Genomic DNA, 16,506 nt, shown 5'->3' on the forward strand with positions numbered 1-16,506 from the left:
GACCAGGCATGTCTGGACACACTCCCTGCAGCCTGCCCCTTCATGAGGCAGCAGCCCCAGAGGCCCGGAAGGTCTGTGCAACCCTGGCCAAGGACAGAGACCATGCTGGGTGTTTCCCCTGGCCTGTGGGTCCTCTCAGCAGAACCACCCCTTTCCCGCATGAAGACCTCCCCGGCTGCCTCCAAGGGCCGGTGGCAAGCATTCTCGCCGGCTGCCGCACGACCCTCCCCAAGGGAGGCCTGTTTTTCCCGCAAGTCGCGCAATACGCTCCCAAGCCGGGAGAAAAGCACATCGGGGTGGTCCTTTCTCTGGGCCGTTTTCCCTGAGCCTGGAGTCAACCTTGGGGGTCCACACTCCCAGACCAAGAAAGAACCACATGCACACGTCGTTTCCTGAGCCCTGCACCTTCCGAGAGCTCAAGTGAGCCAGAGTCTCTCAGGCAGCTCTTCGGCCGCCCCAGCAGCACAGCCTGTGTGTCAAGGGGCAGAGCCGACCTAGGGGCAGAGTGGGCCTCCTGCTCTCCCAGCTGCCCTGAGGCTGCTGGGAGAAAAAGGTTTTGGGCATCCAACCCATTGCTCCCCACTTCCCTCTCACCAGGCCGTCTGAGCTCCAAGTCCTTGCAGTGTGGAGACAGCCTCTGCCAGCACCTTCCCTCCGAGTAGGACTCAAAAGAGGCCTATGTCCAGGGGAAATGCGCTAGGGGGTAAGAGACTGGGGAGGAAGCCGGGCATGTCTAGACACACGCCGCAGCCTGCCCCTTCATGGGACAGCAGCCCGGAGGCCAGGAAGGTCTGGGCAAGGCTGACCAAGGGCAGGAATCTTGCTGGGTGTCTTCCCTGGCCTGTGGGGACTCTGAGGAGAACTAGGCCTCTCCCGTAGGAAGACCTCCCCGACTGCCTCCAAAGGCCGGTTTGCAAGCATTCTCGCCAGACTGCTGCCGCTCCCTGCCGAGAGAGGCCTGCTTTTCCCGCAAGTCGCGCACTCTGCTCTTAAGCCCGGGAGAAAAGCGCTTCGGGGTGGTCCTTTTTCTGGGCCCTTGCCCCTGAGCCTGGAGTCAAGCTTGGACGTCCACATTGCCAGGAAGAGGCAGAATCACGTGCATACGTTTGTTCCTGCCGCCTGCAACTTCCGAGGACTTGGTTGAGCCAGAGTCTGTCAGACATGTCCTCCGCAGCCCCAGCAGGCCTGCCTGAGTGTCAAGTGGCAGGGCTGATCTAGGGGCAGAGTGGGCCTCCTGCTCTCCCAGCTGCCCGGAGGCTGCTGGGCCAAAGAGGACTTGGGCATCCACACACTTGCTCCGCACTTCCCTGTGACGAGGCGGTCTGAGCTCCAGGCTCTTGCTGTGTGTAAACAGCCCATGCCAGCACCTGCCCTCCGAGTAGGCCTTAAATTAGGCCAAGCACAGGGCAAATGCGCTAGGGGGTAAGAGACTCGGGAGGTGACGAGGCATGTCTGGACACACTCCCCGCAGCCTGCCCTTCATGAGGCAGCAGCCCCGGAGGCCAGGAAGGTCGGGGCAACCCTGGCCAAGGACAGAGACCATGCTGGGTGCTGCCCCTGGCCTGTGGGTCCTCTCTTCAGAACCACCCCTTTCCCGCATGAAGACCTCCCCGGCTGCCTCCAAGGGCCCGTTGAAAGCATTCTCGCCGGCTGCCACACGTCCCTCCCCAAGGGAGGCCTGTTTTTCCCGCAAGTCGCGCAATCCGCTCCCAAGCCGGGAGAAAAGCACATCGGGGTGGTCCTTTCTCTGGGCCCTTGCCCCTGAGCCTGGAGTCAACCTTGGAGGTCCACACTCCCAGACCAAGAAAGAACCACATGCACACGCCGTTTCCTGAGCCCTGCACCTTCCGAGAGTTCGAGTGAGCCAGCGTCTCTCAGGCATATCCTCAGCCACCCCAGCAGCACAGCCTGTGTGCCAAGGGGCAGAGCCGACCTAGGGGCAGAGTGGGCCTCTTGCTCTCCCAGCTGCCCTGAGGCTGCTGGGTGAAAAAGGCTTTGGGCCTCCAACCCATTGCTCCCCACTTCCCTCTCACCAGGCCGTCTGAGCTCCAAGTCCTTGCAGTGTGGAGACAGCCTCTACCAGCACCTTCCCTCCGAGTAGGACTCAAAAGAGGCCTAGATCCAGGGGAAATGCGCTAGGGGGTAAGAGACTGGGGAGGAAGACGGGCATGTCTAGTCACACCTGCAGCCTGCCCCTTCATGGGACAGCGGCCGCGGAGGCCAGGAAGGTCTGGGCAAGGCTGACCAAGGGCAGGAATCTTGCTGGGTGTTTCCCCTGGCCTGTGGGGACTCTGAGGAGAACCAGGCCTCTCCCGTAGGAAGACCTCCCCGACTGCCTCCAAAGGCCGGTTTGCAAGCATTCTCGCCAGATTGCTGCCGCTCCCTGCCGAGGGAGGCCTGCTTTTCCCGCAAGTCGCGCACTCTGCTCTTAAGCCCGGGAGAAAAGCGCTTCGGGGTGGTCCTTTTTCTGGGCCCTTGCCCCTGAGCCTGGAGTCAAGCTTGGGCGTCCACATTGCCAGGAAGAGGCAGAATCACGTGCATACGTTTGTTCCTGCCGCCTGCAACTTCCGAGGACTTGGTTGAGCCAGAGTCTGTCAGACATGTCCTCCGCAGCCCCAGCAGGCCTGCCTGAGTGTCAAGTGGCAGGGCTGATCTAGGGGCAGAGTGGGCCTCCTGCTCTCCCAGCTGCCCGGAGGCTGCTGGGCCAAAGAGGACTTGGGCATCCACACACTTGCTCCGCACTTCCCTGTGACGAGGCGGTCTGAGCTCCAGGCTCTTGCTGTGTGAAAACAGCCCATGCCAGCACCTTTCCTCCGAGTAGGCCTTAAATTAGGCCAAGCACAGGGGAAATGCGCTAGGGGGTAAGAGACTGGGGAGGTGACCAGGCATGTCTGGACACACTCCCTGCAGCCTGCCCCTTCATGAGGCAGCAGCCCCAGAGGCCCGGAAGGTCTGTGCAACCCTGGCCAAGGACAGAGACCATGCTGGGTGTTTCCCCTGGCCTGTGGGTCCTCTCAGCAGAACCACCCCTTTCCCGCATGAAGACCTCCCCGGCTGCCTCCAAGGGCCCGTTGAAAGCATTCTCGCCGGCTGCCGCACGTCCCTCCCCAAGGGAGGCCTGTTTTTCCCGCAAGTCGCGCAATCCGCTCCCAAGCCGGGAGAAAAGCACATCGGGGTGGTCCTTTCTCTGGGCCCTTGCCCCTGAGCCTGGAGTCAACCTTGGAGGTCCACACTCCCAGACCAAGAAAGAACCACATGCACACGCCGTTTCCTGAGCCCTGCACCTTCCGAGAACTCGAGTGAGCCAGCGTCTCTCAGGCATATCCTGGGCCACCCCAGCAGCACAGCCTGTGTGCCAAGGGGCAGAGCCGACCTAGGGGCAGAGTGGGCCTCTTGCTCTCCCAGCTGCCCTGAGGCTGCTGGGAGAAAAAGGCTTTGGGCATCCAACCCATTGCTCCCCACTTCCCTCTCACCAGGCCGTCTGAGCTCCAAGTCCTTGCAGTGTGGAGACAGCCTCTGCCAGCACCTTCCCTCCGAGTAGGACTCAAAAGAGGCCTAGATCCAGGGGAAATGCGCTAGGGGGTAAGAGACTGGGGAGGAAGCCGGGCATGTCTAGTCACACACGCCGCAGCCTACTCCTTCATGGGACAGCAGCCCCGGAGGCCAGGAAGGTCTGGGCAAGGCTGACCAAGGGCAGGAATCTTGCTGGGTGTTTCCCCTGGCCTGTGGGGACTCTGAGGAGAACCAGGCCTCTCCCGTAGGAAGACCTCCCCGACTGCCTCCAAAGGCCGGTTTGCAAGCATTCTCGCCAGACTGCTGCCGCTCCCTGCCGAGGGAGGCCTGCTTTTCCCGCAAGTCGCGCACTCTGCTCTTAAGCCCGGGAGAAAAGCGCTTCGGGGTGGTCCTTTTTCTGGGCCCTTGCCCCTGAGCCTGGAGTCAAGCTTGGACGTCCACATTGCCAGGAAGAGGCAGAATCACGTGCATACCTTTGTTCCTGCCGTCTTCACCATCCGAGGACTTGGTTGAGCCAGAGTCTGTCAGACATGTCCTCCGCAGCCCCAGCAGGCCTGCCTGAGTGTCAAGTGGCAGGGCTGATCTAGGGGCAGAGTGGGCCTCCTGCTCTCCCAGTAGCCCGGAACCTGCTGGGCCAAAGAAGAGTAGGGCATCCACACACTTGCTCCGCACTCCCCTATGACGAGGCCGTCGGAGCTCCAGGCTCTTGCTGTGTGAAAACAGCCCATGTCAACACCTTTCCTCCGAGTAGGCCTTAAATTAGGCCAAGCACAGGGGAAATGCGCTAGGGGGTAAGAGACTGGGGAGGTGACCAGGCATGTCTGGACACACTCCCTGCAGCCTGCCCCTTCATGAGGCAGCAGCCCCAGAGGCCCGGCAGGTCTGTGCAACCTTGGCCAAGGACAGAGACCATGCTGGGTGTTTCCCCTGGCCTGTGGGTCCTCTCTTCAGAACCACCCATTTCCCGCATGAAGACCTCCCCGGCTGCCTCCAAGGGCCGGTGGCAAGCATTCTCGCCGGCTGCCGCACGACCCTCCCCAAGGGAGGCCTGTTTTTCCCGCAAGTCGCGCAATACGCTCCCAAGCCGGGAGAAAAGCACATCGGGGTGGTCCTTTCTCTGGGCCGTTTTCCCTGAGCCTGGAGTCAACCTTGGGGGTCCACACTCCCAGACCAAGAAAGAACCACATGCACACGTCGTTTCCTGAGCCCTGCACCTTCCGAGAGCTCAAGTGAGCCAGAGACTCTCAGGCAGCTCTTCGGCCACCCCAGCAGCACAGCCTGTGTGTCAAGGGGCAGAGCCGACCTAGGGGCAGAGTGGGCCTCCTGCTCTCCCAGCTGCCCTGAGGCTGCTGGGAGAAAAAGGTTTTGGGCATCCAACCCATTGCTCCCCACTTCCCTCTCACCAGGCCGTCTGAGCTCCAAGTCCTTGCAGTGTGGAGACAGCCTCTGCCAGCACCTTCCCTCCGAGTAGGACTCAAAAGAGGCCTATGTCCAGGGGAAATGCGCTAGGGGGTAAGAGACTGGGGAGGAAGCCGGGCATGTCTAGACACACGCCGCAGCCTGCCCCTTCATGGGACAGCAGCCCCGGAGGCCAGGAAGGTCTGGGCAAGGCTGACCAAGGGCAGGAATCTTGCTGGGTGTCTTCCCTGGCCTGTGGGGACTCTGAGGAGAACTAGGCCTCTCCCGTAGGAAGACCTCCCCGACTGCCTCCAAAGGCCGGTTTGCAAGCATTCTCGCCAGACTGCTGCCGCTCCCTGCCGAGAGAGGCCTGCTTTTCCCGCAAGTCGCGCACTCTGCTCTTAAGCCCGGGAGAAAAGCGCTTCGGGGTGGTCCTTTCTCTGGGCCCTTGCCCCTGAGCCTGGAGTCAAGCTTGGACGTCCACATTGCCAGGAAGAGGCAGAATCACGTGCATACGTTTGTTCCTGCCGCCTGCAACTTCCGAGGACTTGGTTGAGCCAGAGTCTGTCAGACATGTCCTCCGCAGCCCCAGCAGGCCTGCCTGAGTGTCAAGTGGCAGGGCTGATCTAGGGGCAGAGTGGGCCTCCTGCTCTCCCAGCTGCCCGGAGGCTGCTGGGCCAAAGAGGACTTGGGCATCCACACACTTGCTCCGCACTTCCCTGTGACGAGGCGGTCTGAGCTCCAGGCTCTTGCTGTGTGTAAACAGCCCATGCCAGCACCTGCCCTCCGAGTAGGCCTTAAATTAGGCCAAGCACAGGGCAAATGCGCTAGGGGGTAAGAGACTGGGGAGGTGACGAGGCATGTCTGGACACACTCCCCGCAGCCTGCCCTTCATGAGGCAGCAGCCCCGGAGGCCAGGAAGGTCGGGGCAACCCTGGCCAAGGACAGAGACCATGCTGGGTGCTGCCCCTGGCCTGTGGGTCCTCTCTTCAGAACCACCCCTTTCCCGCATGAAGACCTCCCCGGCTGCCTCCAAGGGCCCGTTGAAAGCATTCTCGCCGGCTGCCGCACGTCCCTCCCCAAGGGAGGCCTGTTTTTCCCGCAAGTCGCGCAATCCGCTCCCAAGCCGGGAGAAAAGCACATCGGGGTGGTCCTTTCTCTGGGCCCTTGCCCCTGAGCCTGGAGTCAACCTTGGAGGTCCACACTCCCAGACCAAGAAAGAACCACATGCACACGCCGTTTCCTGAGCCCTGCACCTTCCGAGAGTTCGAGTGAGCCAGCGTCTCTCAGGCATATCCTCAGCCACCCCAGCAGCACAGCCTGTGTGCCAAGGGGCAGAGCCGACCTAGGGGCAGAGTGGGCCTCTTGCTCTCCCAGCTGCCCTGAGGCTGCTGGGTGAAAAAGGCTTTGGGCATCCAACCCATTGCTCCCCACTTCCCTCTCACCAGGCCGTCTGAGCTCCAAGTCCTTGCAGTGTGGAGACAGCCTCTACCAGCACCTTCCCTCCGAGTAGGACTCAAAAGATACCTAGATCCAGGGGAAATGCGCTAGGGGGTAAGAGACTGGGGAGGAAGACGGGCATGTCTAGTCACACCTGCAGCCTGCCCCTTCATGGGACAGCGGCCGCGGAGGCCAGGAAGGTCTGGGCAAGGCTGACCAAGGGCAGGAATCTTGCTGGGTGTTTCCCCTGGCCTGTGGGGACTCTGAGGAGAACCAGGCCTCTCCCGTAGGAAGACCTCCCCGACTGCCTCCAAAGGCCGGTTTGCAAGCATTCTCGCCAGATTGCTGCCGCTCCCTGCCGAGGGAGGCCTGCTTTTCCCGCAAGTCGCGCACTCTGCTCTTAAGCCCGGGAGAAAAGCGCTTCGGGGTGGTCCTTTTTCTGGGCCCTTGCCCCTGAGCCTGGAGTCAAGCTTGGACGTCCACATTGCCAGGAAGAGGCAGAATCACGTGCATACCTTTGTTCCTGCCGCCTGCAACTTCCGAGGACTTGGTTGAGCCAGAGTCTGTCAGACATGTCCTCCGCAGCCCCAGCAGGCCTGCCTGAGTGTCAAGTGGCAGGGCTGATCTAGGGGCAGAGTGGGCCTCCTGCTCTCCCAGCTGCCCGGAGGCTGCTGGGCCAAAGAGGACTTGGGCATCCACACACTTGCTCCGCACTTCCCTGTGACGAGGCGGTCTGAGCTCCAGGCTCTTGCTGTGTGAAAACAGCCCATGCCAGCACCTGCCCTCCGAGTATGCCTTAAATTAGGCCAGCACAGGGCAAATGCGCTAGGGGGTAAGAGACTGGGGAGGTGACGAGGCATGTCTGGACACACTCCCCGCAGCCTGCCCTTCATGAGGCAGCAGCCCCGGAGGCCAGGAAGGTCGGGGCAACCCTGGCCAAGGACAGAGACCATGCTGGGTGCTGCCCCTGGCCTGTGGGTCCTCTCTTCAGAACCACCCCTTTCCCGCATGAAGACCTCCCCGGCTGCCTCCAAGGGCCCGTTGAAAGCATTCTCGCCGGCTGCCGCACGTCCCTCCCCAAGGGAGGCCTGTTTTTCCCGCAAGTCGCGCAATCCGCTCCCAAGCCGGGAGAAAAGCACATCGGGGTGGTCCTTTCTCTGGGCCCTTGCCCCTGAGCCTGGAGTCAACCTTGGAGGTCCACACTCCCAGACCAAGAAAGAACCACATGCACACGCCGTTTCCTGAGCCCTGCACCTTCCGAGAACTCGAGTGAGCCAGCGTCTCTCAGGCATATCCTGGGCCACCCCAGCAGCACAGCCTGTGTGCCAAGGGGCAGAGCCGACCTAGGGGCAGAGTGGGCCTCTTGCTCTCCCAGCTGCCCTGAGGCTGCTGGGAGAAAAAGGCTTTGGGCATCCAACCCATTGCTCCCCACTTCCCTCTCACCAGGCCGTCTGAGCTCCAAGTCCTTGCAGTGTGGAGACAGCCTCTGCCAGCACCTTCCCTCCGAGTAGGACTCAAAAGAGGCCTAGATCCAGGGGAAATGCGCTAGGGGGTAAGAGACTGGGGAGGAAGCCGGGCATGTCTAGTCACACACGCCGCAGCCTGCTCCTTCATGGGACAGCAGCCCCGGAAGCCAGGAAGGTCTGGGCAAGGCTGACCAAGGGCAGGAATCTTGCTGGGTGTTTCCCCTGGCCTGTGGGGACTCTGAGGAGAACCAGGCCTCTCCCGTAGGAAGACCTCCCCGACTGCCTCCAAAGGCCGGTTTGCAAGCATTCTCGCCAGACTGCTGCCGCTCCCTGCCGAGGGAGGCCTGCTTTTCCCGCAAGTCGCGCACTCTGCTCTTAAGCCCGGGAGAAAAGCGCTTCGGGGTGGTCCTTTTTCTGGGCCCTTGCCCCTGAGCCTGGAGTCAAGCTTGGACGTCCACATTGCCAGGAAGAGGCAGAATCACGTGCATACCTTTGTTCCTGCCGTCTTCACCATCCGAGGACTTGGTTGAGCCAGAGTCTGTCAGACATGTCCTCCGCAGCCCCAGCAGGCCTGCCTGAGTGTCAAGTGGCAGGGCTGATCTAGGGGCAGAGTGGGCCTCCTGCTCTCCCAGTAGCCCGGAACCTGCTGGGCCAAAGAAGAGTAGGGCATCCACACACTTGCTCCGCACTCCCCTATGACGAGGCCGTCGGAGCTCCAGGCTCTTGCTGTGTGAAAACAGCCCATGTCAACACCTTTCCTCCGAGTAGGCCTTAAATTAGGCCAAGCACAGGGGAAATGCGCTAGGGGGTAAGAGACTGGGGAGGTGACCAGGCATGTCTGGACACACTCCCTGCAGCCTGCCCCTTCATGAGGCAGCAGCCCCAGAGGCCCGGCAGGTCTGTGCAACCCTGGCCAAGGACAGAGACCATGCTGGGTGTTTCCCCTGGCCTGTGGGTCCTCTCAGCAGAACCACCCATTTCCCGCATGAAGACCTCCCCGGCTGCCTCCAAGGGCCGGTGGCAAGCATTCTCGCCGGCTGCCGCACGACCCTCCCCAAGGGAGGCCTGTTTTTCCCGCAAGTCGCGCAATACGCTCCCAAGCCGGGAGAAAAGCACATCGGGGTGGTCCTTTCTCTGGGCCGTTTTCCCTGAGCCTGGAGTCAACCTTGGGGGTCCACACTCCCAGACCAAGAAAGAACCACATGCACACGTCGTTTCCTGAGCCCTGCACCTTCCGAGAGCTCAAGTGAGCCAGAGTCTCTCAGGCAGCTCTTCGGCCACCCCAGCAGCACAGCCTGTGTGTCAAGGGGCAGAGCCGACCTAGGGGCAGAGTGGGCCTCCTGCTCTCCCAGCTGCCCTGAGGCTGCTGGGAGAAAAAGGTTTTGGGCATCCAACCCATTGCTCCCCACTTCCCTCTCACCAGGCCGTCTGAGCTCCAAGTCCTTGCAGTGTGGAGACAGCCTCTGCCAGCACCTTCCCTCCGAGTAGGACTCAAAAGAGGCCTATGTCCAGGGGAAATGCGCTAGGGGGTAAGAGACTGGGGAGGAAGCCGGGCATGTCTAGACACACGCCGCAGCCTGCCCCTTCATGGGACAGCAGCCCCGGAGGCCAGGAAGGTCTGGGCAAGGCTGACCAAGGGCAGGAATCTTGCTGGGTGTCTTCCCTGGCCTGTGGGGACTCTGAGGAGAACTAGGCCTCTCCCGTAGGAAGACCTCCCCGACTGCCTCCAAAGGCCGGTTTGCAAGCATTCTCGCCAGACTGCTGCCGCTCCCTGCCGAGAGAGGCCTGCTTTTCCCGCAAGTCGCGCACTCTGCTCTTAAGCCCGGGAGAAAAGCGCTTCGGGGTGGTCCTTTCTCTGGGCCCTTGCCCCTGAGCCTGGAGTCAAGCTTGGACGTCCACATTGCCAGGAAGAGGCAGAATCACGTGCATACGTTTGTTCCTGCCGCCTGCAACTTCCGAGGACTTGGTTGAGCCAGAGTCTGTCAGACATGTCCTCCGCAGCCCCAGCAGGCCTGCCTGAGTGTCAAGTGGCAGGGCTGATCTAGGGGCAGAGTGGGCCTCCTGCTCTCCCAGCTGCCCGGAGGCTGCTGGGCCAAAGAGGACTTGGGCATCCACACACTTGCTCCGCACTTCCCTGTGACGAGGCGGTCTGAGCTCCAGGCTCTTGCTGTGTGTAAACAGCCCATGCCAGCACCTGCCCTCCGAGTAGGCCTTAAATTAGGCCAAGCACAGGGCAAATGCGCTATGGGGTAAGAGACTGGGGAGGTGACGAGGCATGTCTGGACACACTCCCCGCAGCCTGCCCTTCATGAGGCAGCAGCCCCGGAGGCCAGGAAGGTCGGGGCAACCCTGGCCAAGGACAGAGACCATGCTGGGTGCTGCCCCTGGCCTGTGGGTCCTCTCTTCAGAACCACCCCTTTCCCGCATGAAGACCTCCCCGGCTGCCTCCAAGGGCCCGTTGAAAGCATTCTCGCCGGCTGCCGCACGTCCCTCCCCAAGGGAGGCCTGTTTTTCCCGCAAGTCGCGCAATCCGCTCCCAAGCCGGGAGAAAAGCACATCGGGGTGGTCCTTTCTCTGGGCCCTTGCCCCTGAGCCTGGAGTCAACCTTGGAGGTCCACACTCCCAGACCAAGAAAGAACCACATGCACACGCCGTTTCCTGAGCCCTGCACCTTCCGAGAGTTCGAGTGAGCCAGCGTCTCTCAGGCATATCCTCAGCCACCCCAGCAGCACAGCCTGTGTGCCAAGGGGCAGAGCCGACCTAGGGGCAGAGTGGGCCTCTTGCTCTCCCAGCTGCCCTGAGGCTGCTGGGTGAAAAAGGCTTTGGGCATCCAACCCATTGCTCCCCACTTCCCTCTCACCAGGCCGTCTGAGCTCCAAGTCCTTGCAGTGTGGAGACAGCCTCTACCAGCACCTTCCCTCCGAGTAGGACTCAAAAGAGGCCTAGATCCAGGGGAAATGCGCTAGGGGGTAAGAGACTGGGGAGGAAGACGGGCATGTCTAGTCACACCTGCAGCCTGCCCCTTCATGGGACAGCGGCCGCGGAGGCCAGGAAGGTCTGGGCAAGGCTGACCAAGGGCAGGAATCTTGCTGGGTGTTTCCCCTGGCCTGTGGGGACTCTGAGGAGAACCAGGCCTCTCCCGTAGGAAGACCTCCCCGACTGCCTCCAAAGGCCGGTTTGCAAGCATTCTCGCCAGATTGCTGCCGCTCCCTGCCGAGGGAGGCCTGCTTTTCCCGCAAGTCGCGCACTCTGCTCTTAAGCCCGGGAGAAAAGCGCTTCGGGGTGGTCCTTTTTCTGGGCCCTTGCCCCTGAGCCTGGAGTCAAGCTTGGACGTCCACATTGCCAGGAAGAGGCAGAATCACGTGCATACGTTTGTTCCTGCCGCCTGCAACTTCCGAGGACTTGGTTGAGCCAGAGTCTGTCAGACATGTCCTCCGCAGCCCCAGCAGGCCTGCCTGAGTGTCAAGTGGCAGGGCTGATCTAGGGGCAGAGTGGGCCTCCTGCTCTCCCAGCTGCCCGGAGGCTGCTGGGCCAAAGAGGACTTGGGCATCCACACACTTGCTCCGCACTTCCCTGTGACGAGGCGGTCTGAGCTCCAGGCTCTTGCTGTGTGAAAACAGCCCATGCCAGCACCTGCCCTCCGAGTATGCCTTAAATTAGGCCAGCACAGGGCAAATGCGCTAGGGGGTAAGAGACTGGGGAGGTGACGAGGCATGTCTGGACACACTCCCCGAAGCCTGCCCTTCATGAGGCAGCAGCCCCGGAGGCCAGGAAGGTCGGGGCAACCCTGGCCAAGGACAGAGACCATGCTGGGTGCTGCCCCTGGCCTGTGGGTCCTCTCTTCAGAACCACCCCTTTCCCGCATGAAGACCTCCCCGGCTGCCTCCAAGGGCCCGTTGAAAGCATTCTCGCCGGCTGCCGCACGTCCCTCCCCAAGGGAGGCCTGTTTTTCCCGCAAGTCGCGCAATCCGCTCCCAAGCCGGGAGAAAAGCACATCGGGGTGGTCCTTTCTCTGGGCCCTTGCCCCTGAGCCTGGAGTCAACCTTGGAGGTCCACACTCCCAGACCAAGAAAGAACCACATGCACACGCCGTTTCCTGAGCCCTGCACCTTCCGAGAACTCGAGTGAGCCAGCGTCTCTCAGGCATATCCTGGGCCACCCCAGCAGCACAGCCTGTGTGCCAAGGGGCAGAGCCGACCTAGGGGCAGAGTGGGCCTCTTGCTCTCCCAGCTGCCCTGAGGCTGCTGGGAGAAAAAGGCTTTGGGCATCCAACCCATTGCTCCCCACTTCCCTCTCACCAGGCCGTCTGAGCTCCAAGTCCTTGCAGTGTGGAGACAGCCTCTGCCAGCACCTTCCCTCCGAGTAGGACTCAAAAGAGGCCTAGATCCAGGGGAAATGCGCTAGGGGGTAAGAGACTGGGGAGGAAGCCGGGCATGTCTAGTCACACACGCCGCAGCCTGCTCCTTCATGGGACAGCAGCCCCGGAGGCCAGGAAGGTCTGGGCAAGGCTGACCAAGGGCAGGAATCTTGCTGGGTGTTTCCCCTGGCCTGTGGGGACTCTGAGGAGAACCAGGCCTCTCCCGTAGGAAGACCTCCCCGACTGCCTCCAAAGGCCGGTTTGCAAGCATTCTTGCCAGACTGCTGCCGCTCCCTGCCGAGGGAGGCCTGCTTTTCCCGCAAGTCGCGCACTCTGCTCTTAAGCCCGGGAGAAAAGCGCTTCGGGGTGGTCCTTTTTCTGGGCCCTTGCCCCTGAGCCTGGAGTCAAGCTTGGACGTCCACATTGCCAGGAAGAGGCAGAATCACGTGCATACCTTTGTTCCTGCCGTCTTCACCATCCGAGGACTTGGTTGAGCCAGAGTCTGTCAGACATGTCCTCCGCAGCCCCAGCAGGCCTGCCTGAGTGTCAAGTGGCAGGGCTGATCTAGGGGCAGAGTGGGCCTCCTGCTCTCCCAGTAGCCCGGAACCTGCTGGGCCAAAGAAGAGTAGGGCATCCACACACTTGCTCCGCACTCCCCTATGACGAGGCCGTCGGAGCTCCAGGCTCTTGCTGTGTGAAAACAGCCCATGTCAACACCTTTCCTCCGAGTAGGCCTTAAATTAGGCCAAGCACAGGGGAAATGCGCTAGGGGGTAAGAGACTGGGGAGGTGACCAGGCATGTCTGGACACACTCCCTGCAGCCTGCCCCTTCATGAGGCAGCAGCCCCAGAGGCCCGGCAGGTCTGTGCAACCCTGGCCAAGGACAGAGACCATGCTGGGTGTTTCCCCTGGCCTGTGGGTCCTCTCAGCAGAACCACCCATTTCCCGCATGAAGACCTCCCCGGCTGCCTCCAAGGGCCGGTGGCAAGCATTCTCGCCGGCTGCCGCACGACCCTCCCCAAGGGAGGCCTGTTTTTCCCGCAAGTCGCGCAATACGCTCCCAAGCCGGGAGAAAAGCACATCGGGGTGGTCCTTTCTCTGGGCCGTTTTCCCTGAGCCTGGAGTCAACCTTGGGGGTCCACACTCCCAGACCAAGAAAGAACCACATGCACACGTCGTTTCCTGAGCCCTGCACCTTCCGAGAGCTCAAGTGAGCCAGAGTCTCTCAGGCAGCTCTTCGGCCACCCCAGCAGCACAGCCTGTGTGTCAAGGGGCAGAGCCGACCTAGGGGCAGAGTGGGCCTCCTGCTCTCCCAGCTGCCCTGAGGCTGCTGGGAGAAAAAGGTTTTGGGCATCCAACCCATTGCTCCCCACTTCCCTCTCACCAGGCCGTCTGAGCTCCAAGTCCTTGCAGTGTGGAGACAGCCTCTGCCAGCACCTTCCCTCCGAGTAGGACTCAAAAGAGGCCTATGTCCAGGGGAAATGCGCTAGGGGGTAAGAGACTGGGGAGGAAGCCGGGCATGTCTAGACACACGCCGCAGCCTGCCCCTTCATGGGACAGCAGCCCCGGAGGCCAGGAAGGTCTGGGCAAGGCTGACCAAGGGCAGGAATCTTGCTGGGTGTCTTCCCTGGCCTGTGGGGACTCTGAGGAGAACTAGGCCTCTCCCGTAGGAAGACCTCCCCGACTGCCTCCAAAGGCCGGTTTGCAAGCATTCTCGCCAGACTGCTGCCGCTCCCTGCCGAGAGAGGCCTGCTTTTCCCGCAAGTCGCGCACTCTGCTCTTAAGCCCGGGAGAAAAGCGCTTCGGGGTGGTCATTTTTCTGGGCCCTTGCCCCTGAGCCTGGAGTCAAGCTTGGACGTCCACATTGCCAGGAAGAGGCAGAATCACGTGCATACGTTTGTTCCTGCCGCCTGCAACTTCCGAGGACTTGGTTGAGCCAGAGTCTGTCAGACATGTCCTCCGCAGCCCCAGCAGGCCTGCCTGAGTGTCAAGTGGCAGGGCTGATCTAGGGGCAGAGTGGGCCTCCTGCTCTCCCAGCTGCCCGGAGGCTGCTGGGCCAAAGAGGACTTGGGCATCCACACACTTGCTCCGCACTTCCCTGTGACGAGGTGGTCTGAGCTCCAGGCTCTTGCTGTGTGTAAACAGCCCATGCCAGCACCTGCCCTCCGAGTAGGCCTTAAATTAGGCCAAGCACAGGGCAAATGCGCTAGGGTGTAAGAGACTGGGGAGGTGACGAGGCATGTCTGGACACACTCCCCGCAGCCTGCCCTTCATGAGGCAGCAGCCCCGGAGGCCAGGAAGGTCGGGGCAACCCTGGCCAAGGACAGAGACCATGCTGGGTGCTGCCCCTGGCCTGTGGGTCCTCTCTTCAGAACCACCCCTTTCCCGCATGAAGACCTCCCCGGCTGCCTCCAAGGGCCCGTTGAAAGCATTCTCGCCGGCTGCCGCACGTCCCTCCCCAAGGGAGGCCTGTTTTTCCCGCAAGTCGCGCAATCCGCTCCCAAGCCGGGAGAAAAGCACATCGGGGTGGTCCTTTCTCTGGGCCCTTGCCCCTGAGCCTGGAGTCAACCTTGGAGGTCCACACTCCCAGACCAAGAAAGAACCACATGCACACGCCGTTTCCTGAGCCCTGCACCTTCCGAGAGTTCGAGTGAGCCAGCGTCTCTCAGGCATATCCTGGGCCACCCCAGCAGCACAGCCTGTGTGCCAAGGGGCAGAGCCGACCTAGGGGCAGAGTGGGCCTCTTGCTCTCCCAGCTGCCCTGAGGCTGCTGGGTGAAAAAGGCTTTGGGCATCCAACCCATTGCTCCCCACTTCCCTCTCACCAGGCCGTCTGAGCTCCAAGTCCTTGCAGTGTGGAGACAGCCTCTACCAGCACCTTCCCTCCGAGTAGGACTCAAAAGAGGCCTAGATCCAGGGGAAATGCGCTAGGGGGTAAGAGACTGGGGAGGAAGCCGGGCATGTCTAGTCACACCCGCAGCCTGCCCCTTCATGGGACAGCGGCCGCGGAGGCCAGGAAGGTCTGGGCAAGGCTGACCAAGGGCAGGAATCTTGCTGGGTGTTTCCCCTGGCCTGTGGGGACTCTGAGGAGAACCAGGCCTCTCCCGTAGGAAGACCTCCCCGACTGCCTCCAAAGGCCGGTTTGCAAGCATTCTCGCCAGACTGCTGCCGCTCCCTGCCGAGGGAGGCCTGCTTTTCCCGCAAGTCGCGCACTCTGCTCTTAAGCCCGGGAGAAAAGCGCTTCGGGGTGGTCCTTTCTCTGGGCCGTTTCCCCTGAGCCTGGAGTCAACCTTGGGGGTCCAGACTCCCAGACCAAGAAAGAACCACATGCACACGTCGTTTCCTGAGCCCTGCACCTTCCGAGAGCTCGAGTGAGTCAGAGTCTCTCAGGCAGCTCCTCGGCCACCCCAGCAGCACAGCCTGTGTGTCAAGGGGCAGAGCCGACCTAGGGGCAGAGTGGGCCTCTTGCTCTCCCAGCTGCCCTGAGGCTGCTGGGAGAAAGACCCATTGCTCCCCACTTCCCTCTCTCCAGGCCGTCTGAGCTCCAAGTCCTTGCAGTGTGGAGACAGCCTCTGCCTGCACGTCCCTCCGACTTTGACCCAAAAGAGGCCTAGGCCAGGGAAAATATGCTACGGAGTATGTGACTGGGGAAGCGACCACGCATGTCTAGACACACACGCCGCAGCCTGCTCCTTCATGGGGCAGGAGCCCCGGAGACCAGGAAGGTCTGGGCAAGGCTGGCCAAGGACAGGGGTCTTGCTGGGTCCTTCCCATGGCCTGTGGGGACTCTGAGCAGAACCGGCCCTTTCCCGCAGGAAGACCTCCCCAACTGCCTCCAAAGGCCGGATTGCAAGCCTTCTCGCCAGACTGCTGCCGCTCCCTACCGAGGGAGGCCTGCTTTTCCCGCAAGTCGCACACTCTGCTCTTAAGCCCAGGAGAAAAGCGCTTCAGGGTGGTCCTCTCTCTGGGCCCTTGCGCCTGAGCTTGGAGTCAAGCTTGGACATCCACATTGCCAGGAAGAGGCAGAATCACATGCATACTTTTGTTCCTGCCCCCTGCACCTTCCGAGGGCTTCATTGAGCCCTGTCAGACATGTCCTCCGCAGCCCCAGCAGTACTGCCTGTGTGTCAAGGGGCAGAGCCGACCTAGGGGCAGAATGGGCCTCGGTGAGGGAGTTACGGCCAGCAGACGAGAGGTCTTGCAAACAGGCCTTTGGAGGCTGCTGGTGAGGTCTTCCAAGGACAGAGTCCTGGTTCTGCTCAAAGGCCCCAAAGGCCATGGGCAGTTTCCAGCATAGACCCTGCCCTAGGACAGCCATGACCAGACCTTCCTG

Source organism: Muntiacus reevesi, unplaced genomic scaffold (assembly GCF_963930625.1).
Source record: "Muntiacus reevesi unplaced genomic scaffold, mMunRee1.1 SCAFFOLD_76, whole genome shotgun sequence".
Classification (NCBI taxonomy): domain Eukaryota; kingdom Metazoa; phylum Chordata; class Mammalia; order Artiodactyla; family Cervidae; genus Muntiacus; species Muntiacus reevesi.